This window comes from Sciurus carolinensis, chromosome 5 (genome assembly GCF_902686445.1).
Source record: "Sciurus carolinensis chromosome 5, mSciCar1.2, whole genome shotgun sequence".
NCBI classification, from domain to species: domain Eukaryota; kingdom Metazoa; phylum Chordata; class Mammalia; order Rodentia; family Sciuridae; genus Sciurus; species Sciurus carolinensis.
The window spans coordinates 158,242,373-158,262,501 of NC_062217.1; the positions used below are offsets into that span (position 1 = coordinate 158,242,373).

The 20,129-nt window shown below is 33.9% G+C and overlaps 1 protein-coding gene across 5 annotated transcripts in view; it reads left to right on the top strand.

Moving 5' to 3' along the window:
* The window catches only part of Shoc2 (SHOC2 leucine rich repeat scaffold protein), an 84,965-nt gene that overhangs the window by 754 nt on the left and 64,082 nt on the right, over nucleotides 1–20,129 (top strand). For 2 of the 5 annotated variants that reach the window (XM_047552808.1, XM_047552812.1), the window contains exon 1: nucleotides 33–110. The exons of 1 other annotated variant lie outside the window; for it this stretch is intronic. The gene's annotated coding sequence lies outside the window, so the exon portion shown is untranslated. Of the gene's footprint in view, nucleotides 1–32; nucleotides 111–3,338; nucleotides 3,357–15,462; nucleotides 15,499–20,129 lie in introns of those variants that run through there. 2 more of the 5 variants (XM_047552811.1, XM_047552810.1) reach the window with 2 other exon arrangements.

Here is a 20,129-nt window from a genome sequence, read left to right on the forward strand (position 1 = left end):
GAGGGGCAGGCGGGGGGCGGCGGTTGGGCAGCGTCGCTCCTAAAGAGGAGGAGGAGGAGGAGGGAGGAAGGAGGCAAGCGAGGAGGATGGCGGAGTCCGGGCTCCTGACGGTAACCCGGGGCCGACGAGGCGGAGGGTGTCTGTTGGTCGGTTCTTCCTGCCTGCCTTCCTGTCCGTCGGGCGGTCGGGCTGGCTGTCGGTAGGGGTAGCCCCGCGCGCCCTGACAGGCGCGAGCCGGCGCGGCCGGGGCGAGGCCCGAGGGGACCGGGCCCTGGGAGGCGCCGCCGCCGCCGCCGCCTTCCTGGATGCTGTCGCCAGGAGTGTTGGGCCCTCGCAGCCGGTTCGCGTTCAGAGCCGGCTGACGAGGGCCGAGGGCAAGCCGGCCGGCTCTGACAATGCCCGGGCCCGGCCTGCGGCGAATAAGCGGCCGGGACAACGCCAGGGCCGGGGCGAGCCGGCGCTAGGGCGCGGGCCGGGGGCGCCCGGCGGACCGTCCTGCCCCGCTGCGCCCCCCGGGCCCCGGGGCCGGGCTGAGGGCGTCTGGATCCTGTAAACGGTTGGCTGGGGCCTGGGCGTAGCGGTGGGAGCACGGGGTGGGGTCTCCCCCGCCCCCAAGCCTGAGGCGCTCCCGCGGTCTCCTCTCTGGAAGACCCTTCGGCGAAGAGTGGCGAATAGGTTTGGGTGTGTTGCCAGGTGAAGCGAGTGGTAGCCTCCCAGACCGCCTTGTTAAACGCGCCTGGCGGCGGTCTCTGGGTGATACGTGTGGGGAGAGGAAAAGTAGTCTAACTCTCCGGCCCCCAGCCGCCGCCCCCGTTCCGCGGCCACCGCCTCGGGCTTCGGGGCAAAGTGGTTTTTCCCTTAGCCCCTCCGTATCCATTGTTTTGTACCAGCCCCTCCCCCATGCCTAGGTAGAAGAATAATGACTCCGAAGCTTTAATTTGACTTCTTTATCAGCAGACGGTTTTGTTAATTGTGGAAGTATGGATTTACAAACAGGTGGAATGAATCGGGAGTTGGAAAGATAATGCTTTGTGTTTTTAATTCAGCTCTTACAGTTGATTTGATTTTCTTGACTGTTAGTTTGTATCATCATGGGGGTGTTGTGAATAAAAGAGGAAGCACTGTTTTGCAACCTAACTACCTACCCCCCAAAATATTTTCGAAGTCTCTGGGGATGCCGAGACCAAATTGGGTTGCAGATGTGGACTATTGTCTCCAGCATAACTATCGCGTCTGTGAGTTTACACCTGTATAATCTTGAACTCTTCATAGATGTCAGGCAGTCTGATATCTACTCTGAGGGATTACTGTATCCAAAGCGACTGTTTTTTCGGAATCCTAGCATATACTTGTGTAACCAAGTGGTGTTTTTTTTTTTTTTTTTTTTTTTTTTGTTATTGTTTTTTTTTTGGCCTAAGTCATCAACACTGAAAAATAGTTTTCATTCTTAAAGGCCTCAGTTTATTAGGGTACTAATCTCCCTCCACCTTTACCTCTCCACGCAGTGCACTTACGTTTGTTACTATGTATTTGAAGAGACTTAACTATTCACAATTTGTAACATTCAGTAAGTTTACACTTATAATTTGAATTTTTTTTCAAATGTTGATTTCCCCCCCCCACATGTGACAATGATAGTTTTTAGGAATAAGATACATAAATGACTTCTCCATGTTTGGAACTTAGATTGAATATGAAAGACCTTTTATACTTATTTGGATTTCAATTTATTCATAATTATGATTATACACTTACAATAGACTACAGACAAAAATAAAGGTTTGTAACTTTCAAATGGCTCAAATGTAACATAAGACAAACAAAAATAATTCTTAATCTCAATTTCATGTTTAAAATGTGTTTTAAAAGACATGTTAATAGTTCAGATTATTTCTTAGGTTTTTAACTACCAATACTTCCAAAGATGGCATCTGAATAGTTATTGGTATATTTTTTGCCTTAGTTTACCTGTATGGATTGTGGGGGAAGGGTGAATAAAATTGGAATGCTTTGTTCAACAGATGGTTAGATTTTGGTCATGATTGTTTAATATGCTAGATTAGCATTATTTAATGTTTCTGGAAGTCTTGTGTTCATTAAGCAGATTGAATGTAGAACTTTTTAAAAAAAAATGAGACAAATATAAACCCTATTGTGTTTCTGACAAAAACATAATACTGTATATATGTAGATACCAAGATGCATTTTTTTGGGAGGGTGAATATTAAATGAAATTCAGTTTATTATATAATAATGTGTCCTTGTGGGGAAAAATGCATAAATTTTTTTCCCCATCCCACGGTGCTGGGGATTCGAACGCCAGTCCTTCCTCATGCTAGGCAAGCACCCTTTGAGATGGGCTATAACGTCAGCACAAAATCTTTGTTTATAACAAGACAAAACCCAAGACGATGTAAAAGCAACTAATCAAAAGTTAACTGACAAAATCTTCAGTGAGTTCTGAGGTTTATGGTTTGGATTTGGTGCAAGAATTCTGGAATTTCTTTATAAAATATCAATTAAGAGGAAAATTAGATATAAAACAAATACCTTGACAATTCCTGATAAGACTGGTAGGAAATTGGTAAATATTTTGTTGTAGATGAATTAGATATTGGCTCTAATTTAGCAGTAGAGTGATACATTAAGTACTCTTGTGTGATACTGGAGAAATGAGTCCAGAAAAATATTAGGTTGGTAGACATTGTTTATTGTTAGACTTAACTATATTTCATGCATTATATATTATGCATCAGACTTAGTTTAAGGCTGATAGAGTAAGGACACTGTCTGCTGTCCTTGTATCCTCTATTTTGACTGCTTAGTCTTGTCTTCTGGATTGTTTCATTTACATGTTACACTGTATCAAAGTTGTGCCCTGTGGATCTTTTTTCCCTGTTAACATAATAGTTAAATTTTTGTATTTTCCTACTTCCCTGTCTAAACTTGACTTTTAAAATCTGAAAAGTTTCTAGGTTGCAGATGACCTGTGATATGCTTGAACTTGGTGTATTATGGAATGTGAATGTGCTTGCTAATCAGTACAGGTTGAAGGGCAATGCATATATCTGAAAAACTAATATACTAAGATATATAACTGCCTTATTTTAAAGTAAAATGGTGTTTGAATATTTTCTCCTAATTCCCAACAGCATTTTTAACTCAACAAAGTTAAGCACATAAAAAGAATGAGTCTATAAACTTTTCAGATGTTGATAACATATGTACTTCTTGAGAAAGTATACTGTTCCCATTATCAAGATTTATAAGAAAACTAATTAGATTTCACACTTTCTCTCATTCCAACCTCTCTGAAGATCATAACCGATTGCAAAAAGCAGTACATTCTGTAAAAGGTAAGAATTGTTTTATAAGAAAGAATGAACATACTGCTTTAGCTGAAACATTACAGGAGATCTTAAAAGAGAAGGAGTAATTTGTCCATATGTGAAATGAATCTGAAAGACTTATGAATTATTTTGGCAGTCTTTCTGCTCTCCATTACTAGGTAGAAGTCCTGTGATTTTAATTAAGCAATTTCACAGCTGATAAAGATAAATTATTTTTTCTGATGTCTTGGAGGTAACATAAAAATAACTTGTTCTGACAATGATTTCTAAATTTCTAGAACTTGGAGATAATTTCAGTAGTTAGATTTGGACTTTCTCAGTTTTCAGTTTTGTGCTATGCAGCACTTCGTGCTTCCAAGACTTCCTTCATCTTACATTTAGTCTTTAACTTTTCAATTCTGTTCCATATAAATTTTTAAAACTACTGTTTCATAGTCACTCATGTCATACAACTTCCACTGAATGCCACGTGTGTCTCACCCTTTGAAGATGCAGAGATAAATGTATCATGTTTTTTTGCTTTTCATTAAGTTCAGAGTTTGTTGCATGAACTGGGCAAGTCAGTAATTATTTGTAAAGTGTGCAAGTGCTTTAACAGTATATATTGGCAAACTGAGGTGTGTTAAGATTTAGACTGCATGTATAACTGACAGTGCTTACTGGAGGATAAACCCTGAACTAACTTGTGAGAATATATATGATAAGTGAAGGGCAGAAAGATGTTAAGGTCCATTTGGAAAATTGCAGAGGAATAACTGTTTGGAATATTTTAGAACCTGCAGTAGACTTTCATTGAAGGCTGATATTTTTAACAGTTATTTCTTGTCTTCCTAATTTAATTTGGACCTTGAACTGTAGACCTGTATTACTATTGAGGGGCTATTTAAAATTATTTAAATCTTTGACCTAAGTGAAATTTTCATCAGTATTTTAGTTAAATAAAGAGAACATATGAACATAACTATTCCGAGGCTTAGAACTTGGGTAATGTTTCAAAATCATAATGAAAATAATACTTTCTTTTGAAAAATGCAACATGTTAAGAGTGATATTATGAACTTCCTTAGATCTTGTAAGTTTTTATTATGGAAATGTTTTAAAAATATTCTGAGTACATTAAATTTCTTTTTTATACTTGATGGTGCCACTCATTCTTTAGTTAAATCATACTATATGATCAACAGTTATATCCTGGTAGAAGGCTTTGTATATTCTTTGAAATAGAGGATGGAGTAATCATTCCCACGGTGTGATTTAATATTTCTTCAAGGGCATGGTGAGGCAGATGTCCCAGAATCTTTGTCATCTTCCCCTTGCCAGATTCCTATAGTTTTCCATTTTAAAACATTCTCTCATACTGCCTTTTAAATTTTAATCCTCCTAATTATTTTTGTTATAGAAATTTGAGAATTAATTTTTTCCACACCTTAGCATTTATCCAAATATTTCATTTATCTCAAGATTATTAGGAAACTAAAGGTTCTGCTTGGATATTGCCCCATGTACCCTTTCCTGGCCAAACTTGAAACACTCTTCAGGCTTCAGTTCTGAATCACATCGTTGGGGCGACCTTTAATATCCCTAGTTAGTTCTCTGTGGTGTGTGTGGTGTTTTTGTTATTTGTGGTGGTTTTTTTTTTTTTGTTGTTGTTGTTGTTTGTTTTGTTGGTACTGGGGACTGGTGACACTACTACTCAGCTACCTCTTTATGCCTTTATTTTTATTTTTTGTAATTTATTTTGAAACAGGGTCTTGCTAAGTTGCTAAGGCTGTCCTTGAACTTGTGATCCTCCAGCCTCCTGAGTTTTTGAGATTATAGACTGTCACCAGATGAAAGGTTCTCCTCTTTTAGAGTCACATGGCACCTTTCCTCTTTTATAACACTGAGCATTTTTGTCATGATGTGTTTAATGTTTGTCTGTTTTGCTAAACTGTAAGCTTCAAGTTGAGCATTGAGTATGCCGCCTTTTTTTTTTTTTTTTCCTTGGATGCTGGGGATTGAACACAGGGTCTTGTGCTTACAAGGCAAGCACTCTACCAACTGAGCTATCTCCCCAGCCCCGAGTATGCCTTCTTAAAAATTCTTTCTGTAGTATACAGTATTTAGACCTTGTAGGCTCCTATTAGAAAATAGTTTTTAAATTAATAGTCTAGAGCACCAAACTCAACATGCCACTAAAAAGTCCAAAGATACCCTTCTGTTTCTTGGACTTAAACATACATTTCCTGCACTTAGAGCCCCCCAGGCCTGAATTCTGCCTTTTTATTTTTAACTCGATGTATAATTTTTTAAGTTTGGTAAACAAATGTTAAAAGGACTGGAATTACTCTTGGAGGCCGTAGAGAGTTGAAACTAAGAGCAAAGGCAAATTTAAAAAGCAGTTGCAGGACATTTTTTTTAAGGAATAGTTTACATCAATTTAATGTTGTGATAAACAGAATTTTTCAAGACATCATTTATGTTATACATAGATTAATACAGTGATGATGATGAGTAGGATCGTGAAGAACAGGTTAATTGATATATTTGTTAAAGATGACAAAAGACATGTATTTCTGAAAGATTTCTATCCCAAATGATGCAATTTGAAACTTTTTTTTTTTGGTATCGATATTAGATCTTGCACATGTTATCCAGGTGTAATGCCACTAAGCCACATCTTCAGACTTTTTAAATTTTATTTTGAGGCAGGGTCTTGCTAATTTGTCTCAAAGTTGGGATCCTCCTACCTCAGCCTCTCTAGTAGCTGGGATTACAGGCATGCATCTCTTCATCAGCTAAACACTTTTAATGTCTTAAAAGCTTTTTTATTTTTAAATTGGAAACATTTACTTAATGAGGTAAAATAGTAGGCATCAGTATTTATTGAACAAAATTGAAACAGTTATCTGAAGAAACTAAATCAGTACAGTTTAATATTACTACCTTACAATTTGTAGAGGTAATAGTTTTACACTTATTCATGTGTTTGTTTACTTAGCTATGAAACATGTAAAAACTGAGTCACTGAATGTGTTTCTCTGTCAGTGTCGTATGAAAACCTGTTACAATGATATGGCAAAATGGTGTTGCTGCAGCTTTTGTTACAGAAAGTGAGCTTTATTCTATTGGCATTTCCTGGTCACCAACGCTAAGAAAATTTGGTTACAGTTTATAACTACTTATTTGTTAGAATTATGTGGTGTCTAGGAAATAACCTGAAGTATATTGTTTAATTCAGCTTTGGTTTATATGTATGTGGGATATAGAATTCAAAATTTCACTGAAAGACTTTACATTGCATTTTCAGATACATTGCATTTTATCTTAATATTGTGCTCTCCGAATTCTATAACTATCTAAGGATAGGTAGAAGAACTAGTTATTTTGTTGCTAAAACAAATATTGGTTTATTTACCATGTGTTAATTATAGTTTGAAATTCATAGAAATGAGATGCTTATATACTAGGCAGTTTAAAATAAGGTTTTATGATTTAATCTTGAAGACATTTATTTCTGTACTTTGGACGTAGCAATTTGAAATTCTTAATACTAGAAATATGGCCTCGTTTCAGAACACCCACTAAGCAACTGTGGGAATTCAGCATACTAAATGGCTGGTAGTGCTGCAGTATTTTTAAAAATTTCCCCACCTACTGTTACATAATAGCTTATAGTAATATATACAGAACATGAGTATTTGTGTCAAGAACAAAATGTATTGAAGCCCAAGGAAATGTGAAACATTGTCAGGTCTTGTGGTGGGCACTAAGGACCTAAAGGATGATTAGATATAAAATGCTGGTCAGTGAATGGTTGACCATAAGTCAGGTGGCATTTGTTGTTAGGTTGCATGTGAGGCATGAAAAGAATTGTTTTGGGGCTTAGAATAATTACTTTTTTAAAAAATGGAGTCACTATTTTGAAAACACAACTTAAAAAATTTTTGCTAAAAATTTTTGATAATTCTGTTTCAAACAGTTCCATATCTGTGTACAATATTTAAAAATTTTAAGAGAAAATTTTTATTTACGTATTTCTCCAGAGTATTGTGCAAACCAGACATTGCAGTATTATAGTCTATGAGAACTAGATGCTGAAATTGTTTAGAAACTATTAGAAACAAAATCCACTTATTTTTGTTGTTGTTCAGGAAAATATGGTTGTAAGGGATTTGATTAAAACATACTTTTACCAGCTTGTTAATTTTAAAAGGGATGGAGTTTAGTCTGCACTAACTGCATAGAAATGAATATTAAATGTTTCAGTTGAAAGGTTTTTGTGATATAGTAATTTTGCTTTAAAAGTCAGCTGTAAAATTCTTCTAGAGTTAGCTCTGTGAATAATTCTTTAGTGTCTAATTATCTGCATACAAAATTATGAAATACTTGGATGGCCTTTTCTCAACTGAACCTTAATTATGCTTAACATTTTCTTTTACGTATGGTAATTAAAACATATTTTATTACAATAATCAATACAAAAATGGAAGATAGTGAAGATTTTTGTTTTATCAAAGGAAGTTGAAATTGTTTAATTGAAGCTTTCCTATATTTTACTATATTCAATTTCTTTGAAAATTGATAATCCATAAATTTTAGTCATGTGATAAAAATTTAAAATTGCTAATTAGCACATCTTATTCCTGACTGTAACCATTATCCAGTTTGTATAACTAGCTGTGCAGATTGATGATATGTGAATTGCTTCCAAGAGTAACTAAAAATCTCTAATGTTAAATAATGTTACAGAAACAGAAGGAAATTATCTGGTATGAGTTAAATAATGTATACTTGCTCCTGGCAAATTAAAATGATTTTCATATTTATGGTATGGAATTTTTTATATCAAAGCTTCTATGTGAGAATTATATTTTGGAATTTGTCATAGTATGTTTGGACTGTTATAATAAAATACCACGGATGGGTGGCTTAAACAAAAAGTACATTTCTCAAAATTCTAAAGGTAGAAAATCCAGGATCAAAGTGTCAGCCAGTTCCCTTTCTGGTAAGGGCTGTCTTGCAGAATGGCTGGCTATCTTCTTACTGTATCCTTACTGGGCAGAAAAACCTCTGGTTTCTTATAAGGGCACTAATCCCATGAAGACCACACCTTCATCACTTCTTCTTGATGAATAACAAGAAGAGTATTTCAAATAACATTGTGTTAAGTTCAATATAAGCCATAACAGGGAATAGTCCATAGCAACATTACGTCTAGAAGATAGTAGATAATGCATAGCAGTTGGGAATTGTCGTATTGTATTTATTGTGTTAAATTATAAAAATGTCTGTTGCCTTTCAGTAGAGTAGCTTCTGATGGTTGAAATTTCTTGTTAACTCTTTAAGTTGAACATGCTGTCTAATATTTCTTTGATCTTATGAGGAATAATTTTGCTTTGGAGTGCTTAAGCATAATACTGAAATGTTATAATTTTAAAACTCAAAATACATTAAGTTATTTTAAAACTAAACTGTCAAGATTGTAGATAATCAGTAAGCATAGAAGTCTTCAAAGACTTCTGATAGTTTATATAGAGAATATAATTGAAAAAAATTATATAATCAGGCCTAGTAATATGTGAAAAATGAAGCATTACTTGTAATTGACTTGTTTGTAGTTTAAAAGTACTAAAAATCATTTTTGGGGTTGGGATATAACTCAGTTGGTAGAGTGCTTGCCCGTCAAGCACAAGATCCTGGGTTCAATCCCCAGCCCCACAAAAAGAGAAAAAATCATTTTTAAGTTGGAAATACTTTGTTGTAGTCATCTTAGTGTTTATAATCTAAAATAGGAACCACATTTTATTTCTCTTGCTTTATACTGTTCACTCTTGGGTACATGAGTAATAGTTACATAGATAATTGTAGAGAAGGGAAAAGTGGCTTCCCTTCACCTTTCTAGGTTCTTTGGGTGCAATTCTCCTGCCTCAGCTTCCTGAGTAGCTGCAATTACAGACATGTGCATGCTCCTTGAGGTTTTTAAAGGTTTATGTACTCACTTTTGGTCAGTGCATGCTTCTAGTACAACATTCAGCAGATAATGTAAAGAAAATCTCTTTGATTTTGAAACAACTTCTGCCTAGTGTTTGTTCCTGGGAAACCACTGCTGGTTTTATCTATTCTTCCACAGATATTTTATAAATGTTTGTATTTTTAAATTTGCACATGTACATTTTTTCATAAATGGTAAGCATACTATACTCTTTAGAGCTCAGATTTTTCTCATTTAGCTATAATATTTAACATATGGTACTTTTTCTGTTCTAGAAATGTTTATATATTTAATAAGCATTTCAGCATTATTAATCTTCATTACAATCTTGAGAAATAGGTAACATTATTGCCTTGTCACAGAAGAGGAAGCCAAGGCACAGAAACTTAAGTAGCATGTTAGTTGTGGAGCCAAACTCCAGCAGACTGGGTGGAATCCTCACTTTAGCTGTTTGCTGCTATACAGTCGTTTTCCTTTATCTGAATGGGTATGTTCCAAGGCCCTTGGAACATGGGTAATACTGTGTGTGTATAAACTTTTTTTTTTACATATTATGATAAAGTTTAATTTATAAATTAGGCACAGTAAGAAATTAATACTATTTAATAATAAAATAGAACAGTTATTACAGTAGGACAGTAGATGTGATAACTGAGCTAATTTCAGTAGCATGAATTGTGTGGATATGTTGGATTCCACATCCCAAGTAGGATGAAATAGAATTGTGTGAGATTTCATCATACTGTTTAGAGAGGTGCACAGCTTAAAACTTATAAATTGTTATGGAATTTTTTATTTAATCTGTTAGGATTATGGTTTATTGTAATATCCATGAAAAACAAAACTGAATAAGGGAGAACTAGTACTGATTCAGTTGTTGCCCCATTCTTTTAAAAATCTACATAGAGTTCTAGTTAACACTAACTTTTTTTTTTTAAAAAGTAATTTTAATCTAAGCAGGTCATTGTTGGTGGACATATTGGTTTTTCCATGTATTGTTCCAAAGTATGCTTCTATCAAAATCCTTGTGCCTGAGTAATGCCAGCATCATTTTGAATATGTAGATAGTCTCTACATGTTTTTCATCCTTTCAAATTTTGGAGTAAGGGAGTCTTATGTAGTTATGTTTTGTTTTTTGACTTGAGACTTTCTTTTAGTGGGTGTAGTTAGTGATCTGTATTATGGCATCATGCTTAGTTCTTCATGTTTCAGAGCCAATGGATTGAGATAAAGTTATAACAATAGAGGTATACTTAATGTGTAAAGCAGTACAGTATAAAGATGTCACATATCTCAGGCCATTTATTCCTTCAATTTTTGTTGGTTATACAACATTGTCAGTGATTGTAACAATTATATTCTATTATGCAGCCATAACCATATCTTTTCTTAAATCTTAGACCAATAGTTAAATGGATTATGCTTAAAACTTTTTTTTTTTTTGGTCGTAACTTCTTATTTGTTGCATGGGTGAACTTTATCATCTAGTATTTTCCTAAAGCAGTTTATAGGAATAGCAGGAATAGCATTTCTTGAGTTTTTGCATATTCAATAATATTTTAATGGTGTTTTTATACTGAATTATATAGTTAGACTGGGCATAAATTTTGAGGTGTACTTTTTTACAGAGGACTCTAGGTATTCCTCCACTGATTTTTTTCTTTTCCTTTTTAAAAATTTTTATACATGACAGTAGAATGGATTTTGACGTATTATACATACATGGAGTATAACTTTCCACTGATTTTTTTTAACATTGATAACTTTCTCTGCTTTTTATGTAGTAGTGCTTTTGCCTAGATTCTCAAAGGATTCTTTTTTAAATCTTTGAAGTATACTGATTTTACTAGTATTTATCTTGATCAGTTTGTACCTATTTTTCTTAGGGAAAGGATCTCAGAGTGGTACCAAATGAGGTCTGTGAAAGCTTCAAATGACCCAAGCCAGGGATTGCTGGGTTTATTGTTCTGACTGTCGTGTACTTTAAGTGAACTGATATGATAGTCTTTAAATTTGAAGCTTGCAGCTATCCCTCTGGCTTGAGATTTTTTAGCATTCATTATTTTCACTGCATTTGGCAACTCTTCTTATATAATGTGATCAGAGAGGTTTCCTGGTTATTTGAAGATGATGTTCACGTTTCTATGTCTCATTCTTCTCTCCTAGTTGTTTTGAGAATTTTTAAGAGGAAAAGGAGGCCATCCTTCCTCTGCCATTTTCAAACTAGAAATCCTAAGAACTGTTGGTCTAGCTTTGTTAAATTAAGATAATTTTACTGTAGAGAATAGAAGTGCTGACGTTAAGTTAAAAAAAAAAAAACACATTTTATCATTTGAGTTTGATTTTACCAGTTTGTTTATGAAGCCTTGTGTATTAGAAAACATTAAGAATGAGACTGTGTTGCCTCTAGTTAAGCACTGTTTTAGAGTGCTTATTATTCTGTAGTATGTTTTAATGTTGATTACTCTTCCAACTGAGTCTGAAAATTGAACTTTGATTTTCTAGCTTCTGCCCCTAGAATAGTTTTACTTTAAGACCTTTGATATAATGATAGTTATGCAATAATTTGGTACTGAGTGGCATTTTGTTTTCGAAGGAAAAAGTCAATTTATTTTTTTCACTTGACGACCCTATTAAAATAAATGTTTGAAAATCTTCTATTCTCTGATTTCAATGTATTCATTTGGTTCAGTTCCATTTTACCTATCTTTTCTGCATTAGCAAGAGCAGGGTGGCAGTTGAGAGAAGTATTTTTCCTGCTTCATTTCTTCTATGTGACTGACTATATTACTTTCTTAGTTACAAATATAAAAGTATATCTAACAACCTCACAGAATATTTTAATGTTTGGTAGATTATTGGAGATTTTAATTTTAAGTCTTTGTCCCTTCAGTTATTGATAATTTCATAGTTTTTAAAATCTCAAATATTTAGTGATTGTGTAAAAATCTATCAGTGTTCTAATTTGAGTGACCTGTGTTTGCTGCTAAATTGAACTGTGAACACCTAAAACATTGAGAGATTAATAGATATTCCTCAGAAAAGGTTTTGTTACCTAAATAAATTTGAGAAATCATGTATATAATGTATTAATGTCCCCTGTAAAGAATATAAAGAGCACAAATAATTTCTTCTTTAAAGGCAATGTATAATTATGTTTGCAACACATCTTATCCTAAATCTCTTTGACCATTGGAAATAGAAGTTATAGAAATACATTTTTGGAAATATTGAGAATGTATTAGAATAGTTTCAGATTAACATATTGTTAGGGTATTCCAAAATATGGGTTTGCATGACAATTAGGATTACCTAATGCCATGGGGACCTAATATACTTTTAAGTATGAAAATGTCCCAGTATATAAATATACTTGGAACATTTAATAATGCTGGTGTCTTCTATTATCCAAGGTTTTTTTCTATAATCCTAAGAATTTTATTAGAATTGATCTTCCATACTGAATGTAATTCTTCATTGCCTACTATGTAATAAAATTTTCATCTTTGAAAACTATTTTTTTTTTAATTACTTTGTACTAAGAGTTAGTAGTAGGAATTTTAGTGCTTTAAGGTACCTATGAAGTCATATCATGTACTCTCTATGCTTATTTTTCATATAAAAATATTGAGGCCTGGAAATAGTTTTTGCTCAAATCACATTTCAGTTTTTCAAGGAATTTAACTTTTTTCCTTTTTACTGCATTTTCTTTTTTCTATTTTACTTTTAAGCACATTCCTTTTGAGATGGAAATTAACTTAATGATATCTCCATTTAACAGAATTGAGGGAAAGGATTGAATCACCTTGGTGTTAAGAGTATGAGAGGAGTCAAATTTAATAAGAACCCATGTAAGCTGCTGGACATACAGTTCCCTCCTCACTTATCTAAATTATTTTTTCTCTTCTCTCTTTCCTCAAACCTTTGTCTCTGAGTGCACCCTGCCTCCCAATAAGAGAATAGTTTTAAAAAATAAGTATGTATCCTTACCAGTTTTACTACTAAGGAATAATCAGGGCTTAAGAGGTGCAAGGGCCAAGGTTAGATGAGTTCAATTCTTTTCTGAATTGAGCTGCATCACTTCTTAGTAGTTAGTTATGGAAAGATTTATCTATATATTCTTCTATGAGACAAGTGCACTTAAATGATTAGAATTAATATCTACAGTTTTGAACTTAAATTTATAAAACACTTTTTTTAGCATACTTTTCAGAAAGATACCATTTAGTACAAAGTAATTGTACTTTATATGAATTATGCATTTGATACAAGTGTACTATTGAAAGACATTTCTCTTTTAAATGCCAGAATGATCAGTAAACTATTAGTGTGATCTTTAGGATCCAGACTGAGTTGAGGGGGAAAAATAATTTTTAAAAAAATAGATATTTGAGTTTTCTGTATTCCATTGGCTATTCTTTTTCCCTAAGCCATAGAAAGCAATTCTAACTTTGCAAATCTTTTTCTGTCAAACATTTTTCTTGGTTCATGTGTCCAGTTTAGCTTACTTACATGATTATATTTACTTATTGTATTCTGTAATAGAGGGGGCACATCTCATTGTAGGTGATAAGTCTCATGACTGTCGTGACTATATCTTCGATCATTTAGATAGATTATTCAGCGTTTCCCCATCTACAAATGGATCTTAATCTGCCTCAGTTACTTCAATAACTTAATGAAATGACTGCTAAAAGCACTTAGCACAGTGCTTGGCATATAGCAATTGCTCAATAATTATTTTTTACTGCTGCAAATACTGTTGTCAGATTCATATCATACTGTTTGGCAAATATTTTCCCTAAATCTTGGTTATCTGTTAAATGGAAATACTGCTACCTGGGGTGCTTGCTTCTTAAGAGTTGTTTTGGAAATCAAATTAATTATGTGAAAGTAGTTAGTAAACTCTCCTGTCTGAGCTGAGGTAGCAAATTTTATACTATTAGGATGGGGTAGGGCAGCAGGGTGGTAAAAACAGGGAGTGGAGATCTGCTTTTTTGGGAAAGAGTTTAACTGAAGGCTGTAAAACAGGTTTGTCTTTCCTGAGTTCTGGCAAACTGACACATGTGGACATACAATTCCTTCTAGGCCAGTCAGAGAACATACTCATTTGGTGATTTTCATTTAGAGATACATTATCCCTTGCAGATTGAAGATTATCAAGATACATGTTTCATTGATGTCCTTGATAATAGTACTCATAAAATCCTAGATGTAGAATTTGTGGCAGTGTACAGACCCTTTTAACTTAGTATTGCCTTTTAGAATTTGGCCTCAAATTTTTTTACCTTATTCCACTGTATGCCCTGCCATGTCCTTCCCCATCTCTCTCATCATCCCAATTCCCATGTCTTTTCCTGGGAGAGGTTAAACAGTTACATTTGGTGTGTATTATTTTATTTCTTCTGTGCTCTTACATTGATGTGTAACTCTCACATAAGTTTATACTTTTTATTTTTTTAAAGGAAAAAACCCCAAATCAATCATATTATGAAGAAGACATATTTTTGAAAGTTAGGTCCCAAGATCAACACGTAATGATAACAGTCTATAAATAAAAAAGCCTCTTCAAAATTCTGTAAATGCTCATAAAGTATATTCCATGTGACTTTGCAAGATTTTAATGCAATTTTGCATATATAGTATATGTAAATACAGTGATTTATATAGTTGTATAATTTTATAGAGATTGTTAGTAAATTATTTAGGTGTTGCTTAGGTATTACAGCAAATTTATGAACATTCCAATTTACCAATTCTTACTATTTCTTGTCACCTTTGTTTCCTGTGTTTTTTATCAGTTCCTCTCTTGGTTATTTACTGTTTTTCTGTTGCCTTCAAGTAATTCATATTTTTTCCATGAACAATTTAGGAAACCATTACCACCCACTCAACCTGGTCTCTTGAGTAATTTGTAAATATGTTTTTGCAAATGAGTTGGTATCCTGAAAAATAATTTACATATTCTTACTTTAGATTTAATGGAAAGGCAAAATAGTGCTATTTAAATTATTTCTTTCTCTTCTTTTTGCTGAGTTCATAGTTGAAGTACAGATAAGTTCATTGTTCTGAATTCTTTTGTTCTGTGGCCTGCTTTTTAAGTTTTACAGTTTTCTCCTCCTTCTCCTTTTTTTGCAGTGCTGGGGATTGAACCGAGGGCCTTGGATGTACTAGGTGAGGACTACTACTAAGCCATATCCCTGGCCCTCTTAATGACCACATAATATTCTGTAGAACAGATGAAGTGTAATTTATTCAGTAGTGTGTTGTCAAACATTCAGTTTGTGCCCTGTCCTATCTCTTCCTAACATATTACTGCATTGAGTTTCTTCCTACATATATCTTTGTGTATCTGAGTATTTTTGTCTGTATTTCTAGTCTTGAAATTTCTAAATCAAAGAGTAATAATATATAATATAGAAATATAATATAATATATATATTACTAGTGAAGAGGTCTTTCTAAATCATTCAGACAGTTTGAGGAGGAACTCAGTTTGAGCATTTGCTTAAAAATGTAAACATAACTTTGGACTGAATTTATGGAAACTACTTAACAAATGTTGGGTTAGCATACTACCTTACCCTTCTTTACCCTTAACTATAGCTGAGACACTAATACCCTAAATTTGATATTTTTCACGTCCTATGTGTTTCTAGATTTTTGATGTGTGCGAACTGTTTTTACTCAACAACAATCTGACACCTAATGTGTGGGAGTATTTTTCCCCCCACCAAGTGGTGTCTTACAATTCACTTTTGACGCTGCCTGTCATTAGTGTCTGATCCAGAAGTTAAAGAGTTCAGGGCCAAAAAACTGCTCCCACTTTAGACACCAATCACAAGGCTGGATCACCTGTACTTCTGACCAACTGGCTATAAACACCTTTCTCAAGTTCAGTGAATGGCTAGAACAGTTCAAAGAACTTAGGAAGGCACTTTAATTTCTGGTTTATTATAAAGGATACACCCAGGAACAGTCATGTGAAATAGGTGCATGGGTTAAGGTATGGGGAAAGAAGTGTAGATATCACACATTCTCTCTCAGTGCAGCCTTGATATATTCAAACCAGGATGCTCATGAGCACTTCATAAGTGTGAATAATTAAATCATTGACCACTGGTCAACCTTTTCAGATAACTGAAGGTATTCTCTGATACTACATCAGAACTTGACAAATAATTTCATGAAGTTTAACTGCAATGTAATCTGTAAGACTATCAGTCTTTTTATTATTTAGAAGTAGTGATACTTTGCCCAGCTTCTCACAATATTGTCATCTAACATAATTATAGTAAAACATCAATATCAAAACTAGAAAATTGACAGTATGACACTGCTAACTAGCTAATACAACTTACTCCGTTTTTGTCCCCACTTTTTCATGTATTCATTGAGTATGTGTATAGTTCTATGTATTTTTACCCCATATATATTCATTTAACAACCCTCACAGTCAAGATACAGAATGGTTCTATTACTGTAAGTCAACTCCTCCTCCCCTACCTTGTCCCTATTCCCTGGCAACCACTTTTCTCTTAATCTCGATAGTTTTGTTTCAAGAAAGTTGTATAGAAATTATAAAGTATGTAAACTTTTGAGATTGACTTTTCTACTAAGCATATGCCCTTGAGATCAAGTTTCTTACATACATCAATAGTTAGTTCTTTTTTACCATTGTGTTTCTTTGTGTAGATGTACCATTCATCCACTGAAGGATATTTGAGTTGTTTCTAGTTTTTATCATTATGAATTAAACTATTTTGAATAGTGGTGTACAGATTTTTTGCATGAATATCAGTGTTCATTTCTTGGGGATGAATGTCAAGGAGTACAGTTGCTAAGTTGTAGTGAGTATGTTTAGTTTTATAAGTATAGCAACTGCTGTTTTCTGTTCTGACTGTACCCCGTGTTTTGCCTTCCCACCAGCAATGTATGATAGTTTTTCCACATTGTATTGGCATTTGGTATTACTGTTTTTTTCTGTATGTGCTCTGTTGTATAGTGACATTTCATCATGATTTTTTAAACTGGCCTGTGTTAGTGTTGTGTGTATATATTTCTGGAAGAACATTAGATTCCTAAATAAACAGTAAAACATGTACAACCACATTTCCAAGTCATTACTTTAATTTCTTGATCTCTCCTGCTGTCAGTTGTCTAAGAAACTATTAATTTATAAGTTCACTTTTTTCTCCTTACTACCCTAACTCTATTGTGTGTTCCCTTATTTTTCTTCACACTTACCCTCTAAATCTCAACTTTAGATTAAGAATACAATTTTGATCTCCAAATACCATCAGAAAAAACCTGCAGCTTTGGAGATTAGGATTAATTTTTAGTAGCGCCAAACTTATCATACTCTAATTTTATTTGCCTCTGGTCTGTATTTTCATTACTTCTTCCAAAACCCTACCTCTCTTGTTCTCAGCAGATTAATTTGCTTTTACTTTGCCAAGCAAATATGATGCTATATGTAATTTGAGTTAATCACCCTTAACTTCTTCCAGTTCCTCCTGTTCCCAAATAAACTTGTCTGCAACTGAAGTCCATTCTAATTTCCTGTTTGAAAGGGAAAAAGATCCTAAGTTTTTTGCTAGTATGTTAGATCCTTTTGACTACTACTACTAAAATTCAACTAGCTGAACTGGCTGCTGCTTTGACAATATTTTTTCCTAGTTCATGTATATCTCTCTTTATGAATATTTCTTCATTTGTCCATCCCTAAATGTTTATCTTCCCCAAAGTATTAGTATGTTATCTTTCTGCATGCTCTTTTTTGATATTCTCATCTCAGACCTTTGCTGTTGACTCCAAAGCTGGAGATATTTCTAGCTCAGACATTTATTTCGAATTCATATTTTCAAATATTGACCTGACTTAGAACTTTAGTATAAACTTGTCGTAAAGGCTACTTTGTTCTTTTTTTATGTTCCTTAATTTGGATATCCATTTTGATTACCTAATTTCTTAAGCCAGCAGCTCAGATATTGTGGATTCTGCCCTCCCCCCAATTCCCATTCATCCCTGCTTTGATTTTCTCTAAAACATCTCTTGAATTATTCTGATCTTCTCTGATAACTTTTTGTTTTTAGTGGTTCTCAAGTACATCAGACCTAATTTTTTTTCAGACATATTTATATGAAAATATTTTGTTACACTTTGTTTTCTGAAATAATAGTATCCTAATTAAAATCAGTATAATATTCTAAGTAATTGAGAAGAGACATGAGAAGAATGTTTTGTGTCATGTAAATGCTTAGGCACAATGGTTCTTAGAAAACAATGAAGAATTATGTATTTTGCATGTGAATATGCAAATGCTTAGGCACAATACTAGAAAATAAGAATAAAAACGTGTATATACACATCATCATGAATATAATAGCTGCAAGTACAAACTTGTACAGTTGTATCATTTGTGACTGACACCAAGATAGGTATGAGTGTTAGTGATTATCAGAAATAATGAATAAATTTCAAAGTTTCAAGTTTATAGTTAAAAAAGCAGTCTTCCATCTATTATGTAGACATCGCTTCCAGAAAAGTGGCAAAAACTATTATAACTATACTTTTCTCAGTGAGCAAGACATTATGGATAAAGTGCTTTGCACATCTTTTCAGCACAATTTAGGGACTTGAAAAATATTTTGCCAGGGGTTCATCAGAGAGGGAGGAAGGAGATACAAATAGGTGGGAAATGCACAGGGAATTTGGGGGCAGTGAAACTTACTCAGATATGTCACTGTACATTTGTTGAAAATTATATAATGTACAACACAAAGTAAAAATCCTTTTCTCAACAGCAGCTTCATCTTATTCACAATCCTGAAAAATTAAGCTTCATTTAGTTTCTCTGTCTCATAATGTTCTTGATTCAGTCCTTACTTGTAAAAATTTTCTCATTGTGGAGTATTCTTTGTTGTTTTTCAGCATGATCATATTTACTTTGAAGGCAGGAACCAGTACTTAGCATAATATTGATATATGGAAGAGTTCAATGAATATTTGTCAAATACATGAATGGCATAATTATAATTTTCTTTTGATTGAGGTCTTCTATGGACTACTATTTAGGAACTGTTTACCTATGTCTTATTGGTATCTTCCATACTTGTCCCATTATAAAAATACCCAAGTAGATAAAAATTTTTGTGATTGCATTTTTTTAAATACGTATTACCAGAACTGTGCTATAAAATAGTCTGTAGTTCCTCTCCTCACAGGCATGATTTAGTTGTAAATTATTTACCCATTATTTTTTATATAGTGTACATCTTTTTAAAATTATAAATTTTTTTTTTTTTTTTTTTTTTTTTTTGTCGATGGACCTTTATTTAGATGTGGTGCTAAGAATTGAACCCAGTGCCTCACGTGTGCTAGGCAAGTGCTCTACCACTAAGCTACAACCCCAGCCTTTAAAAAAACAAAAACAAAAACTTTACAGTAGTGTACATCAAATATGTCATGGTAGGGAGGTATTTAAATGTTAAACAATTGAATTACAAAGCATCGAAATTATTTCCAAGGAAGGAAACTGTTTGAAATTGTGTCCTTTTAATGTGACCCCTGGATTCCAAAGAAGCAATGGTGTGACACATCACCATAACACTACTTGCCTGTATATTGACAAGTTATACCTTCAAGGTCATTGTAGCATTTATGACAGTATCACAAATATTTTTCTTTATTCTACTCTAACTTAAATTTTTAAAAACTAAAAGCCAAGTCATTTTATACTAGATTTAATGGCAAATAAAAATGGAGTTAGAGTATTTTGATGTAATAGCCCAGCTTTTGAACCA